Source organism: Oenanthe melanoleuca, chromosome 1A (assembly GCF_029582105.1).
Source record: "Oenanthe melanoleuca isolate GR-GAL-2019-014 chromosome 1A, OMel1.0, whole genome shotgun sequence".
In the NCBI taxonomy this organism is placed as follows: Eukaryota; Metazoa; Chordata; class Aves; order Passeriformes; family Muscicapidae; genus Oenanthe; species Oenanthe melanoleuca.
The window spans coordinates 22,963,899-22,980,769 of record NC_079334.1 but is presented as its reverse complement, the minus strand read 5'-3'; the positions used below and the strand labels follow the sequence as shown (position 1 = coordinate 22,980,769).

The 16,871-nt window shown below is 43.6% G+C and overlaps 1 protein-coding gene across 6 annotated transcripts in view; it reads right to left on the bottom strand.

Moving 5' to 3' along the window:
• TNRC6B (trinucleotide repeat containing adaptor 6B) overlaps window positions 1-6,164 on the bottom strand; it is a 131,284-nt gene extending 125,120 nt beyond the window's left edge. For 3 of the 6 annotated variants that reach the window (XM_056481805.1, XM_056481796.1, XM_056481802.1), the window contains exon 1: window positions 5,235-6,157. The gene's annotated coding sequence lies outside the window, so the exon portion shown is untranslated. Of the gene's footprint in view, window positions 1-5,234 lie in introns of all 6 variants that reach the window. The other 3 variants (XM_056481799.1, XM_056481800.1, XM_056481798.1) reach the window with 2 other exon arrangements.
• Window positions 6,165-16,871: the final 10,707 nt, after the last annotated feature.

Genomic DNA, 16,871 nt, shown 5'->3' with positions numbered 1-16,871 from the left:
AGGAGAAGAGCTGGACAACCTGGGTCTCTTCAGCTCATAAAGACACAGAAGTTCGTAACTAGAGGACACCGACACCAAAGTGATGAGTAATTTGTATCTCTTGGCTGTAAGAAGCAGCGAGACAAGAGGACCAACTCCCATTACCATTGGTGGATCACCCTAAGGCCAAAATATATTTAGTCCACAGTAGACTGCCAAGTCCCTGAAGAGCTCCTTCTACTCCCCAGAGGTGGTTACCTATCTTTCCTGTCACTCATGTGGTACTGTCCTGAGACTTAGGCAGAGAGGTCACAGGGCCAGGGAAGTCAGTAATGAGATTGCCATGGAGCAGTCCAGGAGTTTCTTAGTTCTGACCATGCGGAGACCTATTGGACCAGTCCTTAAACAAGAAGTCCAGCAAACACCTTTCCAAACATTCAGCTTCTGGATTTAGAATCAAACACTAAATTTAACTATTGAAACTCTCACAAAGTCTGCTTTTGTCACATGAACAACACATTAGAGAACTGCAGGTACAACCAGTGTTTGTGGTAAGAAAATAAGAGGGACTCTAGTAGGAAAAAATCTCTGCGACCCCAGGATACGAGATGATCAGAGAAACAGGAAGCAGCATTTCCAACAAGCAAAACAGAGGCTAGAATCTGAGAAATCTTCAAATTTAGCAGAAGAAAGCCAACAGTATTTGCAAAAACTATGTTCTTTGTAGACTTCTACCAAATCAAAGGGCATAAATTTCTCTCTTACTAATGAAAAACCCAATACACTGCTGAAAAACTCTCTCTGCCAGGTTTTTCTTTATAGCACCTTTTACGACACAGTCAAGAGTCATGACAAAATTATAGAAATTAAATGCAAGTAAAAACATCAATGACTTTTACTTCATTACTCATTTAGATGGATTAGAGGACTTCCCCTCACACATGCAACATGATATTATTGTATCACCTTTTGACTAATCCTCTGTCAGGCTATCTAAAATTATCAACTCTTTGTTTTGCAACTTTGCTTCTTATCCTTTCATCCGCTAATTAGCTTTCCAGCCTCCCATCTTCTAACACAGTCAAAATATATCAACCTCCAGGTTATTTTTTACACATTTATTCTGACCAGTATCCTGTAGCACGAAGCACAAGTGCTGCCTTATGATACCTCCCCTTTCTCCTGACAAGCAGGATGTTGCTCCACCAACTCAAAAGCTAAACTGGCTAAGAGCTGCTTTCAAATCTATTTTACTTTTTAAGCAGGTATTTTAAAAATTTAAACACTGCAAGTCTCGGACAGAACATTAACTTGCTTCCCAGATTTTCTCACAGAGGAACTATTGTGTTTTTTCTAATCCACAGACATTAAATCAGGAAATACATGCACGATATCCAATTTCAGAACTACTAAAGCTGGCAGGGCCCAGAAATGCAATCCGTACTGACTAGCTGAAACTGGAAAAGGTCATCTCCATAGCTCACTACATGGTAAACACGGAGAACATCCAAACTCCAACCACAACCCTTGCACTGATGAAAACTTAAAAACCTCAGAACATTCCCCTACAACATGATGCAAACCATAATAAGTGCAAAAACACCCTCTCCCTCTAACCGCTATAAGAAGGAAAAGGAAAAAATAAATTTAACGTACTCACTGCCTACTGCTCTAAATGAGGAAAAAAACTAAGTGACACCAACGCCTTGAGCAAAGCATGTTTACTTCCCTGAAGAAATAAAAAATAATGAGTAGAAGTGCAACACAAAAAAGGCATGAACAGAAGAGAAATGTAAGGAAGTGTAAGAGTTCTATGTCCACTGAAAGGACAGGGAACAGCAGACAGAATATCCTGATTACTCTCACCCCGGTCACCTCGCGAGCAGAAATACCAGCAGGCAACTACTTGTCTGACAGTGACAGCTGGCCCAAGTATCAAAAAGTGGCCCTATTTTTATTAGCAAATAGTAGCAAAAAGTTTAGCTTCGATTCACAAGAAATTAACATGAATTCTTCAGTCCATATTCTGCTGACAGAACAAGCAACCTTAGCATATACATTTTATCTGAAAATGGAGAAAGACAGTAAATGCTAAGCTAAGGAAAACTACTAGCAAGAATATATGCATTTTTCTAGCATAACTGGTGAAACTATTAGAAATGCATGTTACTGTTTGCTCAACAGCTCTGCGCTGGGTTCTTGCAATTAGAACTGAAGACTGACATTCCCTTGCTATTCTTTCCCTAAGAAAGTGAAAGATTTTATGATTAAAATTTCTGAAAATGCTAGAAACAGATCATTAAAAGCAAATACAGAGCAAATACATTTTATAAGCACTAAGGTGACAGAAGACTTATAGCTTTAAAGAAAACCAGTGGTAGGTATGTGCTGCTATCAGGTACTTCCCTCCTTTATCTATGTGCTAAGCATGCTTAATCTATCCTGTGAAAATGAACAATGCCAGTTCTTCACAAAAACACATTTACTGACCCAAATTACACACAGGTTAAGGCTGAGTGACAAATAAAATCTAATGATAAAGAAGCGAACAGCTATAAGATGCTGTAAGTAGAAGCACTGCAGAATTTGTGAATCTAATAGCAGCACTAAGAGCAATGGCAGAGGAAATCCATTGCAAAGAAACTGGAAAAGGACTGTTAGTTGTTATTACTGCACAAAGCAGACAATATCTTTGTATAAAAATATTTCCAAGAAAATAAACACAATAATGGCAATAAGAGACTGGAACAGACTCTGCTTCCAAGCATTTTGCAGAAAATGGAGAATAGAATAACCAAACCATAAGGCAGACTATTAATAAACTCATTCAAGTCAATAACTAAGCTTCTTAGACTTATTCTATGATCTCCAGTTCATACTGCTTAATTGTAAATCCAATCTCTTCTGTGAGCAGAAATACACAGCTTCACCGGAGGGAAAAGAAAAAATAAAAATCACGCAAAAACCCAAGAGAACAAACCCCGGTTGAGCACATTTTCAAATTACTGATTTTATAGCAGTCCTTCAATTCTTTCCATCATTTTGGGTGCAGCCATTCATCCCACTGTTCTAGATGCAGCTATGTCTACGTATCATTTTTGTTATACATTACTTCTGCAAAAAACATAAATTTCTAATTTCTTACTTGCTACAGCAGTAGGCAGATGTAAGGTAAAATATGCTACCTCAGAGATACACAAAAATCTCTCCTGAAGCTTCCTCCTCTAAAGTCATCCTCCAATATCAAGTTCTAATGATGAAATAAGCATCACCAAGCAAAGCCATGACACACACTCAACCTAAATGTTTTATTGGACTATTCAATCACACAAACCCTGGGAGATAAAGCTTTGTCAAGACTTTTATGTCCAAATGTTTTAACTTATTATTTAAATGAAAGTGTAGATCTCTAGTTAAATTTGCAGGTATACAGAAACTGGAGTAATGTAACTAATGTAACTAGTAAAGTAACTAATTCAAAAGTCTGCCTAATCAACAGACACTGACTGGTTTATTATTACATTTTTACCAGGATTTCCGTATTAACAGGATTCAGGTGATTCCCTTTAAGCATCCCAATAACATTTTGCCCACCAGCACACATGCTGTATAGCTAAACAATATAAAAGTAAATGTATAACGATGACCTCACCTACTCCACTAAGACAGATGTGTCTTTACCTTTACTGCCCAAAAACCTCACAACAGAAAATCCAACACACAGCTAACGCCTCTCTGGGCTCCCTTCCCCCATCTCAAGCCTCAACTTCTTGCATTTCTTCACTGAGGTATTGTCTAGTTACACCTGCAACTCAGTTAAACTCAAGTGCAAAGTGACCCCTGCAAACCCCTTCCCCGAGATACATCCACCCAACAGACCCTGCACTAGCCACGGCCCACGCAGAAAAACTGGAGCTTATCTTATAACTCGGGGCCTTGGCTAATGCAGCAGATGAGAGAATTCACTCACATCTCAACCGCGTGCATTCCAAGGAATCTGCACCCTTAGAGAGTCACCACAGGAGAGGAGGGCATTGCTGAGCAACTTCAGCATGGACAAGCTAACTACAAAGATGCTTGAACTTGTGTACATATTTAATGACCCTATGAATCAAAGTTATCATTTGCAGCAGGAAGTAATTTCCAAAATCCATTCACGTGGATAGCGATACTACAGGAAAACACTAGGCAAAGCAGACCTTTCAAATACAGAGCTGTACAATCCCCAAAGACCTGCCTACAATTTTGCAGGAAAAGTCACAGTTTTTGTAGAGGTTGTAAACGTGACACTGAACTCTAGCAAGTCACGATTTAAAAATAGTAATTAATGCTTGTAAAAACAACAAAAAAAGTCCACTTTACAAAAAGATATTTTAAGAAATGTTCATGAGGTTAGTGAAACGTTACCATGGAAAAACAAGTACTGTTTACAGCAGTAAGGATCTCTGCTTCAGTTAGGAAAACACTTTGTTGAGTCTTCGGTTTATTCAACAAGCCTCAGCTGTATGCTGTAGTAGATCCTCCTACATGCACTTTCGTAAAGCAGATCTGAGCTTGCAAGATACCACGCTGCAAGCAGCGCTTATCCACAGCCAGCGAAGCGTCTCCAGAAACAAACATTCCCTCATTTTGCTACAAACAGCTGGGGAAACTTTTTTTTCCCCTTGGGACACATGTCTGAACACGGTCACTCTTCCCGCCCACCCATCACATACACACACACATTTTAACCAGCATCACGCTCCACTCATCCAGCGCGGTTTGCAGTGGCACCAACGCAACCTCGGCTCTGTCCCCACGCTCAGCACTTTTCTTTGCCCATCCACGCCAGGTCTCCTCGGAGTCTTCCCGCCCGGCCTGGGTGACCCGGCGGGCGGGCGGCTCTCCCCGCGGCCCTGTGTGGAGCCGGAGGGGGCGGCGGGGGGCACCGGGCGCAGCCGCGGCCGCACGTGAGGGGAGGAGGGGGCAGCGCTCGCCCGGCTGTGCCCTGGGACAGGCACCCGGCGGGGTCGGGCAGGGAGCAGCGGCCGCTCCGCCGCCGCCGGGGCAGCGCCCTTGAGCCGCCGCCGCTCGGGGCCCCTCCCGCCGGCCCGGCCCCCCCGTCCCTCCCCCGCCCCGCGGCACCGCGGCCCGGCGCCAGAGGCCCCTCAGAGGCGGCGCGAGGGTCCGCAGGGCGGGAAAGGCTGCCAGGGAGTCCCGCGGCGGGAGCGGGGAGCGGGGATGGGGGGTAGGTGGGGGGCCCGTCCCGCACTCACCGCCGAGGCGCCGCCGCGGTGCGCTGAGCCCCCGTTCTTCTCAGTGCCGGGGGCGGCTCCGCCCGCCCGGGGAACGCGAACCCCAGGAAGCAAAAGGCGAAGAAGCTGCGAAAAGCGTTCCCCTCCCCCCCTCCGCCGGCGCCGCCAAAAAAACACCACCGGGGGGGGAAAAAAAAAAAAAAACCAAAACCAAACTTTCCTCGCCGCCGTCTCTCCCTCCCCCGAGGAGCACGAACCCAAACACACCGGGACACGCCTCCGCACCGCCCCTCGCGCCGCCCATTGGACGGCGCCCCGCCGATCCTAGCGCTGATTGGTCCTTCTGCCTGCTCGTCTTCTCCTTCCGCTCCCCTTTCCGCCCCTTCACGCTGCCCATTGGGAAGAGTCTGGGGGATCTCTCCGCCCATTAGCCAGGACGCACGTCAATCACAGCGAAGCCCCGCCTTTCAGCTCTTTTAATTGGGCTCTCGCGTCACTACACGCTCACTCATTGGTTGCACTTGCTGGCTGTCACCGCTTAGCGTTGCCCCTCTTCACATCCCTCACTGGCTCCCTCCCCTTCTTCCTCTGGCAGTTGGCTGCGAGATTTGCCCCTTAAATGGGGCACTCGCTTGCTCGCTTCTACTCATCCCGCCCTTCCGCCCTACAGACTGAGCTGTGGGTCGCAGCCTCCGACTCCATTAGAGAAGGAATGTGCCCGTTACACCGTATCAGCGCGGAGACCCGCCCACCGAGCCGCGCTTCTCGGCGGCGCCTGGGACCCTCAGCAGCCGAGACGAGATTACGTCACTTTGTGCACTCATTTGCCGGCCGCACGGGCGGGGCGCCGTGACGGGCACAAGCGATAGCGGCTATGGCCGCTCAGCGGCGCCGCGACACGGCACCGACGCCACACTGCTCGCCGTCCCCAACAACATCGCCCCGCCTCTCCGCGTACCCGCGAGACACCTATTGGCTAGGATAGGTGTCAGTTGTGCAGCTCGCGAAGCTCATTGGCCGGAACACGACGCCTGCGCAGCCAACCGGCGACCGCCCCCTGATGTCACCCGCCGGATGACACAGCAACCGTGGGCTGGGGGTGGGGAAAGGCAGGGCCCTGTCTTTGATTGGTTGGTTTCGCTGTCAATCTCGCTGGAGGGCAGGCGGTGGGCGGGGCCATGGCGCGTGCCCGCCGCGCCCCACGTGGCCCGGGCAGCTGTGCACGTGACGGGGGCCCGCGACCGGGAAAACTTGTGGGAAAGGGATTTACGGTGACCACGGCGTCACTCCTAAATGTAATCGTTACCAACACACGCTGATGTTCATTATCCGTGGTGTGGGCCGAGGCAGAAGCAGCGCCTCGGGGGCGGTCGGTGGGAGGCCGGGACGCTTTCCTGGGAGCTGGAGTGAGGGCCGGGATAAGCAGCGTTAGCCTGGGCTGCAGAGCAGCTGAGGGACAGCACTGCTGGATAGCAGAACGGCAAGGACAAAATGGGAGCTGGAGGAGCAGGACCTGCGTGGCACACAGGGTTAGCACAAAAGAGCAGGAAGATGCAGAGGAGCATTGAAAGGAGATTCAAGGCAGAGGAGAACTGAAATCTCCAAAACTGACAGGGAAAGCACTCAGGGTAATTCATTGATAACAGAAATGTGTGGAGGATAAATTAGGAGCAAGAGTTCTACCTAATTTCTTGCTTGTTCTCATTCTTACTCTCCAGTGTATTTGAGGGCTGCTGTTCCATTGATGAGTGCCACTTCCTGACCTCGTCCAGGGCTGCAAGCCAGTGCAGTGTTTCCATTTGATCTCCTCGGGAGAATCCTGTTACAACCGGATCAGCAGAACGGTGGAGCAGCTGAACAGAGAACTCTTTAAGATGTGATCTGTCCGTCACCTGAGCGAACAGGTCTGTGAGTGTTCGGTGAAAACATGCTCTTGTCTTGGAAGAGCCACAGAGCCCTACACAGGTTTATCACCAGCAGGAAGGACAGCTGCCAGCACAGCAAAGCCACGTGTGCTGGTGGCACAGACAGCAGGCAAACTCAGGCTGCACAAGTCAGTAGAGAGCAGCGAATCTTTTGATAGCTTCTCCATTCAGTAATGGTAATTGACTTTTACACTGATTGGTGGGAAACGAGCGCCATTAATATTAATAAGAGTTCGTACTGGATATGCACATACTTGTTACTGTGGTACTGTAAGGAATGCAGAAGGCTCTGTATATAAATCAGTATGAATTAGTAATATAACTTTCGGATGCACTCTGCCTCTCTTCCTCATTGTTTATTCAATGTGTGGGAGCTGTCTGTATCCTGTCTATCCACATGTATTTTTCACATTGTAAGCAGAAATCACTATTAGTGTACCAAGGTTGCACACTTTGGGAGAGAAGGATCTGTCCCAGATGCTGACTTTGTCTTTGCCATAAGTAAAAAAAGAATAAAATAATTTCCCTCTTTAAATTCTCTTTCCCCTTACTGATTTTCTTTTGTCAGTGTTCCTTCCTATGTTTTGCTCAGTGTTTTGGTGTGCATGTAGCAGGTGAAGGAGTATGATTTATTTTGTATAAGCCTAGGGAACCAGATATTTTCATTTTGGAGGAGCAAAAGAAACCACTCTTTATTATCCCTGTAGTATCACACTACAAAACAAACTTGAACTGTAGAAAGCAAGCAGATGATGTTAGTTGGTCTGAAGTTATAATGGATGACTCAGGAATTCCCACCCACGTTCACCCGTGGATTTGGAAGGAATCACAGCTCCCAGACAGGTTCTGGTTGTCATAAAGTCCAAACGCTTAGGAACAAAATAGTTCTTCCTGATTTTTTCGTGTCTTCCCACTCCCAGTTCTATCCAAAAATGGGACCAAGTTGGACAGTGACAGTGCCTTTTTTTATCCACTGGGTGTCAGTATTATACTACCACTGTGGTGCCTTTCCAAGTGCTGGGAAAGGTTGGATTTCTTTGAGGTGAAAGTTTTTCCTTTTCCTTTCCTAATAGAGAAGTGATGAGAAAACCCATAATAGCTTTGGGGAGTGGTCTCACTGTGGTATGAGTGTGCCCTTTAGCTCCTGCAGAAACAGGCTGGGACCCTGCCTGCAGACAGCCCAGCTATCAGCCTCACACAGACTGCAGCCAGAGAGATAGACAGACTTCAGAGTTGGGGTCAATTCCACAGCCTGTTGACTCTCAGGTTATGAAAATGCATCACGTTTTTAAAAATAAAGTTTATTTGTTATAAATACTGTATCTGACAGGGATATGGTACAGAAAAATCCTTAATGAAGGTACTTCTCTAAACAAACAGATTGGGACAACTCTGGATACAGGAATGAGGGAGGACGAGAATTTAAAAACAGCTTTGATATTTGGAATTTTTAGTCAGGGTTTTTGAGATCTGACATTGGTTTATTATTTCCAAAAGTGCCTTGACATAATTTTTATAGGCTTGCTACGTTTTTTAATCAGTGTTCCTGAATGAACTCTGGATAGTCACTCAGTCACTAAAAACTACTGATATTTATAGAAAAGGTCTTTGCTAACCCTGTCTTTTTTTCTGCTTTGGATGCCCTAAGCAGCAGCTGTCTTGTGGACACAGAAAGGAACCAAGTATTTACCTGCATAGTGATTAAGAAAAAAGTTTAGTTTTTGGAAAGCCACAGTCAAGCATGTGCTGATGCTCCTCATGGTGTCCTATGTTTAAGTGTTTTCACATGAAATGTGACATTTAACATATAATATAATGCTGTACTTTATCTGTGTCTAAAATGCAGGCAGTACTGGAAAAGAAGATGGCCACTGTTTAAAAGATGATTCATAAAAATGTAGTAAAACAATTGATGTTCTCTTTTTTTATATAAACACAGGATGATTAGATTATTTTCTCACATCTTTCCCCTGGAAGCTGCTTTTTAATCCATCCTTTTCCTAGAAGACTTCAGGGAAGTTTCAGCAGGCACATGACATCAATATATGAGGGGAATAAAACATAAATATTTACAAAGATTTTGATCCTGTTTAAATACCAATCATCCTTATTTAAAAATATTTATCCTAATAATTACTTTCAGCAGAGACACCTGCTAAGGATTCAGCATTTCCTATTTCCTTCAATTGAGTGGTGAGAAGTTCTCAGCCATTCTTGTGCATTCTTCATGGAACTTTTCAGGGAACAAGCAAGAGAGAGGAAGTAATACTTCATATGCCTGGGAGCTGTAAAAATTGGGATAGAAAAAAGGAATTGTGTTTAAAATAGAGAAGAGCAGATTTCAACGCAATTATTTTTCCCTTTCTGAGCCACCCATAACAGCAAAGAAGAAATACAAAAGAGCAATTTAAGGAAAAAGAAAGTAACGAATACTAGAATTAAGTTAAATAGCAAGAGGAAATTAGGGAGACATCAGATGTAATTTTCAAATTTGTATGTTGGTCACGTTATTAGTGCTAACATTCCTGCTTTACCAAAAACCAGAAAAAAATCTGTTAGTTCTCAGGACCTCAGCTTTAAGTCCCAGTCAGACACCTCCACACCTCTAACTGTTCTTAATACAGTAGGCTTATTTTGACATTACCTATTTTTATGTGTCATACCCAGGAAAGACATGCAGCTGCAATAGAAACAAGAGCAGTTTTTGCATGTCTTGGGCAAAGTGCTTAGCAGAAGTTTCAATTTGTTGTGCTGTCATGCTCACATTATATTGTTGGAAGGAAAAGGGAGGAAGAATTTTGTCAGCCCACAGCTAAAGGGGAAAAAATTGTTAATATGACAACAGTGGTTTTAAATAGAGAATAATTCATAATGCTACTTTGTTTTGTTTTTCCTGGAGGCAAAATTAAAACAATGCTTCATTAACATTATTTGAAGTTATTTTAAATACAGCTATTTTCAGCAAAACAATGCTAACATGTGGAGGTTTTATAATGAAAAAAAACCAGACCATTAGGAAAACGTTTTGCAAAATATTGTAGTCGTTTATGCAATCTCTTTTTGCCATTTTTTTCACTATGTTTAGTCCTGAAAGTGAACCAGCATGCATACAGGAGTTAGCAACTAGCAGTTATGCTGAGGCTAGAAGTAGTGCAGCTCTTCAGACAAGATTTTAAATAACTTTTAACGTTCCCATTCCACCAACTTGATTGGACCTATGATACTCAATACTAGTAGCAGCCTGTGCAAAATTGTTTTGAGTCCCCTTTATGTAAATCTAAATGGAAACTAAAGTATAGATAGGTTAAGACAATTATAACATCATTTATGTACCCATTTATGTCACCCAGCTGCATCCCAACAGAAAAATCAGGTTCTGAAGAAGAAAAGAGGACTGGGCACATTCCTGCCAGTTCCTTCCCTATGCTACAGGAGCTATGATATAAATATAAATAAATAAATAAATAAATAAATAAATAAATATGACCTTGTCCTTGCAGAAGGGAAATATCACACAGGTATAATCAATACTGATGCTGGGAAAAGCTCCCACCTGTCCTTCCATAGCAAACTCTTATTAGGACAACAAGACCATGGGATTATTTTCTGTTTCTTAAATTATTATTATTATTTTCTGGGAGTTGTATCTATGTAGTAATTTAGGATGGCAGCTTTCCAAGGCTTTGCTGTGGTTCTAAATTAATTGAGTATGCTGTTTAATTTTTTAACTCAAGCTTTTTCCTCGTATTCAAATGGGCTCCCGTTGTCCTTTATTATTAATGAGATCAAAGCAGGCAGAATGGCTGCCATTTCTCCTTAGTCTGGAAGTGAAAATATCCGTAGTGGAAAAGCACAGTGCTGTCTGCACTTGTCAGAAGCACTGAAAGCAATACCAATGGCAAAGCCTCTGCCTTTCTTTGGTCTGGTGAGCTGGACACAGACAGTGAGCAGGAATAATGCTCTGCCAGAAAAGCAGATGAGGAAACAAGGATGGCACCTGCACAGCAGGGGACACACTGAAGAGTTACTACAGGATGGGGCAACAGACTGTGCAGAATGCAGGGCAGAAAACCTGAGGGAGAAAAATAAAGTTTCCTTTTCTAATAAATGGGAAATTGTGCCTCCTCCAAGCAGCCCAGGTAAAAAAGAAAAAAAGCCAAAACACCAAGAAAACCTCCAAACCACAGAAGTTACTATCAGTTTTGTTTAGGAATTTAAAGATACAGTATAGCTATTTGTACTCTCATACACTCTGAAATGCAGTAGCATTATTCTGCCTTCATGGCTTCCTTCCCAAAGTTTCCAAAACTGGCTTCATGGAGAAGCATGCAGTTACATTTTTATAAAAACCAAAACAACGAAAAACTCACCAGAAACCCCATGCATGTCTGAGTTTTAACTGGACAGCTCACTGACACTTGCAAAGGGGCCAGAGTCCAGGGTGGCAGGACCCGAGGGCAGAAAGCAAGAGTATTTCTGGAAGGGAGCATCATCAGTAAGAGAGGAAAAAACCTGCTGAAGGACGATGTAAAACTGAGATTGGTGCAAAAATGTGGTTACAGAATGAAGGTGATTGTGGGGAAAACGTGGGGTATCTTATGTGGCAGGGAGTGGGAAGCTTTGGGAGTTTCTCGGGGGCACGCAGGAGTGTTGTGTCCTCACACAGATCCTCCTCACCCCCATCAGCTGCAGGGTGACCCTGGCCAAGACCCTGCAGAGAGAGCTGCCTGGGGAGCCAGGAGGAGATGGCAACAGCAGCGGGTGTGAGTGCCAGCAGGAAGAGCTGTGAAGCAAAATGGCCCAGGGTCACCCTGTGTGAGGTGGTGTGAACCCTGAGGAAGGCAGCAAGAGCTGTTCCATGATTTTGCCTCCAGCAGCTCGGGAACAAAGAGCAGCCACGCTGGGTGAGCCAAGCTCTTTTTTCTTTATTACTCAAAGCTGATTACTTGCAAACCCCATGACTCACTGGCTGTCCCAGCTCTGCTTCTGCAACAGTTAGCAGCAAAGTCAACCCCGGTTTGTGAGTATGGCTTTCTGTGTCACCTCCTCAAGGGAAATCTGCCAGCAGCTTCTGCCAGAAATCTGCCACGGGATCAGCTGCTGGGAGTTCAAGGTGGGGCTGTGTGGGCAAAGCCCTCAGGACCACGCCTGGGAACAATTACAGCACCTCCTGGTACTGGGAGATGATCATTTTGGATGCACTGGTAAGTTGTGTGCAGGCACCACTGGAGAGAAAAGACACATTTGCTCAGGAGCTACAACAGTATTTGTCCCACTGTCCTATTTTCTTTTTGCATGAGGAAGGAAAGGTGATCAAAATTCCAGTGGATCACATGAAGCACAAATGGCCCTTCTAAAAACACCAGGTTCTCTTTTCCTCACTTCAGAAAAACCCAGGGCTTTTCTCCTAGTCCTGCCCTGAAGAGATTTTGGATTGGTAGAGGAAAGTCAATATTATATTGAGGCTGGCTTTCTTTTTTTTCCTGAAAGAGAGTGAAATGTTCTGGGTTCAAAAAACTTGATAAAAAGAAAAATTCTTGCTAAAAAGAAAGTGTGTTCCCTCTCAAGAGCCCTCAACAGCTCAGTTCTAGTCCGTTTTCTTCCTCTGCTTAGACCACTCTTAATTTCTGCTGCTGGATTGCTTATTGTCTCTGAGGATCTTATAGAGCCTAATCCAGGCCTGGTATCTGTTATAACCTATGGTCCTGCTTCCACAAGGTAGTGCTAATGCTCAAAGAGCAAGGTAAATACACATTTAAGCTTCTTTTCCAAGATATCCAGTCCAGAGAGGTGTTCAAGAAGACAGGGAGACTTGTGTTTATTGAGGGAACCCAACTCCTCCAGAAGACTTTCTGTTGCAGCAATTGCTTTTGCAGCAATATTCAATGCAAACACCCTACAGCATTTCCAAGGGTGTTCCTCATGTTAACAACACTGCTGTGCATGGGTGAATTCCCAATTACTTATACCAAGCACTACTTACGTGGAAGATTTTGAAACAAGATGGAACCTGCCTGGAACAACACCCTCATTTTGGCTGCAGGGTGCAGTATCTGTAGCTGGCGCCTGTGCTTGTCTGTCTCCCTCTTTGTTCTTGAGAGTCTGTCTCCTTGGATGCAAAGAGGAAGCTGTTGGTCATACTGGGTTGTCAGTAACTCCAGTTTAAATCCAGAGTAACCCCACTGGGTGCAGGGAAATTAATATGGCTTTGCAGAAGCACAACTTTAGCTGTGTGGCTGAATCAACGTCTTTAAAAGTGGTGTAGAAATTGGTGAGAAAGCAGTAGAGATTGTCCCAACTTTTCCTTCCAGAAAACTTTGATTTGTTGAAATGCTGCAGTCATAAATACAGAACAAAGGAAGTGAATATATTACAGTGTCCTCATTGTAAAAGGGCAATGGCAGGTGCTTTGTTAAACTAGGAGACAGGTCATTATTTCAGTGCAATGCCCGTCAGAACATCTGTCGCTCTCCAAAAAGTTATTTTTTAACTTCCTCCCTATGAGATTTGTTAGACCTTTGAAGGAGAACATCAAATGAGTGGTAGCATAATTTACCAAGTCCTAGAAAAGTTATACTGGTGAATTGCCTTGCATTGTACTGAGGCAATGGACTAGATGACCTAGTGACCTTTCCCATTTCTAATGTCTATGATTATTGCTGTTATACCTCAGGACACTAAACAGAGACATTTTCTTCCTTTCAGTAGCAAAATGTCACTAATGGCCATGCTAAATCAGAGCAATTGATCCTGCTGCAGATGTGTTGTGCACTTAGCAAGGCAGCTATAGATGATCACACTTTGTTTAGATTTGCTGTTTTCTGTTTCTGTAGTGCAAGTGCTCAGCACAAGGGACTGTCAGCCAAGGGAAAGATTTTCTGGTAGGAGATTAAGGATAACTAAGGAAATGGTTGCATGACCTATAAAGAGAGGATCATAAATATTGCAACAATAAAACCAATAGCTCCTTCAAAGTTTAAATAGCTTTTCTTTTCAAACACTTGAAGTAAGTGCCCTTTTCCCAAGGTTGTCTAGCACCTACACGTTAAGATTTCACACAGTTTCACCAAATATATTCTAACTTCTCAGGGAACTAGCTTTTTCTTTTCTTTTAAATAATCTTTCTTAGTGGAAGCACCCCCTCCAAAAAAAGTTTCATCCCAGGTGCCTGGAAGTTCCTTATCCTTTCCTCTAGAAGTGAAGTTTCAGAAAAGACAGAGCATAACAATAATAAAATAGCCACTGCTGTGTTTTTTCTTAACCAAAACACACACCAAACAATGCAAGTAGGGGCAAATAAGGTTCTGCCCTTTATAACCAAGCAACAGCACTTACCTCTTCTCTCATCCTAGGGGGAACCTCAGACACAAGGGTCTGCCTCTATAAACCCTCAGCTCTAACATCTATCTTGCTCACCATCCCAAGTGTCTAAAACCCCAGACCTGTGCTGCTGCAACTCTGCTGTCATAGACAACTGACATTCCTATTCCACACAGGCTGGTGATGTGAAAGACACAGCCTTTGTTTGTAGTGCTTGGTGCAGGACCCAGCTCTGGAGTAAGCAGCTTGCTCTCCTGTGTGCTCAGCCCTTTTCCCCATTCTCCATGCTACCATGAGTCTATAGCCAGCTCAAGAGAAACATAATCCAATGTGTTCCAGCAGTCAGATCTCACAGATGTGTTCCTATTCCTTTGTTACCCCGTGTTCTCATGTACATTTAGCTCATATGTCTTACCCCTTGGGCTGGGAGTACTACTTTGGGCACTTTTAAACACAAGTATCACAGTAGCATCTTGATACTAGAGCTGTATCCTGCAATCATCTGTTGGTCTGATTGCAGAGAGCAATATCCTTGCTAGAAAAGTCACTCCAGCCTGGGAAATCAAATAGCTGAAGAAACTTGGGTGTTCATTCAACACACAGCAGACATGGACCAAATCCACTCCCAAGCCCATGCAAAGTGCTGATTGGACCACAGCCCACTGGTACAACATACTTTTCTTTCTTACACATTGGAAATGTGAAACTCAGAAGCTCTTTTGCTTTAAATAAAGTAAAAAGACAAAGGCTCCCCTGAATAGAGTCAATACTCACAAATGGAAATATCCTTAACCTGACCTCCCTGATCCTTCCCTGTTCTACTGGATGTAAATGCATTGAAATCAGCTATCACTTTTTATGTTCTAGGTTTCAAGCTCTCTGGAATAGCCACAATCTTCATTATGCAAATGTTTTATTTTGCCTCTATGCTTTCTGCACAAATTCTTTTGGTCGTGTTTTCCTGGTGCGATTTCACACGTCCAGTGAAATTTCAGCCTCTATAAAAAAATTACCCAGTGTTTGTAAAATCATTGCTTTCAGCACTCTCTGTCATCTAGAAGTTACTGCTTTCTACCTAATGCAGGCAGAAGGGCTTTTATATGCCTACAGTTCTCCTACCAGTGACATTTCTAATATTTTAGAAAAAGAAAATAAAACCTGACAAGTCAGATGAAAGGCAGAAGTTGATACTGCAGACAGGCTGGAAAGGTAGAAAAGAGTAGAATTAGAAACATCTCCAAAACTCAAGACACTAACACATTATGTGATGAGTTTAGGACACAGCAGACACTGTGGCCCTAAGTTCTTGTGCAGACACTTCCACCTACTCTCTTACTCCCTTATCTTGCTGAAAAGCACTGCAAATTTGCCCACACTTGGATGCTGAGTGCTGTATGTCATGCTGTGGTTTTCTGTAACCAAACTCCCCAAGCACACATGCCCAGACCTGAGAAAAAGATGAGAAATACGTGTTGTGCACAGAGTTAGGTAAACCTGTACCAGCCTTGCTACAGGCATAAGGCTTTACCATTTCATCTACATCCATAGGTTTCCCTTCCAAGATGGTTCCTACAGCCACTGACTCTGCTGTTCTTAAGCCTTGCTTATTAATGAGGATTTCCAAATTTGCATTTCTTCAGCAGGCTAAGGCCAGGGGCCATAACTTCTAGAGACACAAAGAGGTCACTCAATCCTGGACTGCTGCCTGATTTTTCAAGAACACAGACAAAAGTGTCAAAAAACAAGAGTGCAATATTAAAGTAGCAGGGAAATGAGGGGAAGGACAATCTTATATTTCTTTCTTGGAGAATCTCCCTAAAAGAGAAAAAGAAAAGGCAGAAAGTCATGGTGGTGCTATTGTTATGAAGAAAGAAGCTCAGGATCCACAGAGCCCTGAGATACTCTGTGAAACAAGCTTGGATTAGACAGACTCCCCTTAAACAGTACAAATGCAATTGCTACATGGATTTAAAACACTGAAAGATGGAGATTTTGTTTATTATAAATACTTTTTAATGAACCCTAATGCTCAAAAGTAAAATAGAGGCTGGATTTATTCTGAAACGTGGTCAGGAATTTTAAAACAGGCTTTTGTACACGCAAACAAAGGGAGCATGGGAAACAAGAGCTTGTGAGTTACTTAAATGTCAAAGATTACATTGTACCAGGTAAGACTGAAATGTAGCACAGGAACTCAGTTTCATAAATTAAATGTCATTGCTGATGGGTACAAATTATATAAGAAAGATGGAGAGGAAAACCGAGGTGGCACTTTGTCAGATGCATTTATAGCTGCAGCAAGATACATTTCAGCTGCAAAGTAATAGAAAAAAAAACCCTAAAAAGCAAAATGAACAAAAAAAACCAAAAAAACCCTGACAACAAAAAACCCCCAAACAACTAAAGTGGACAT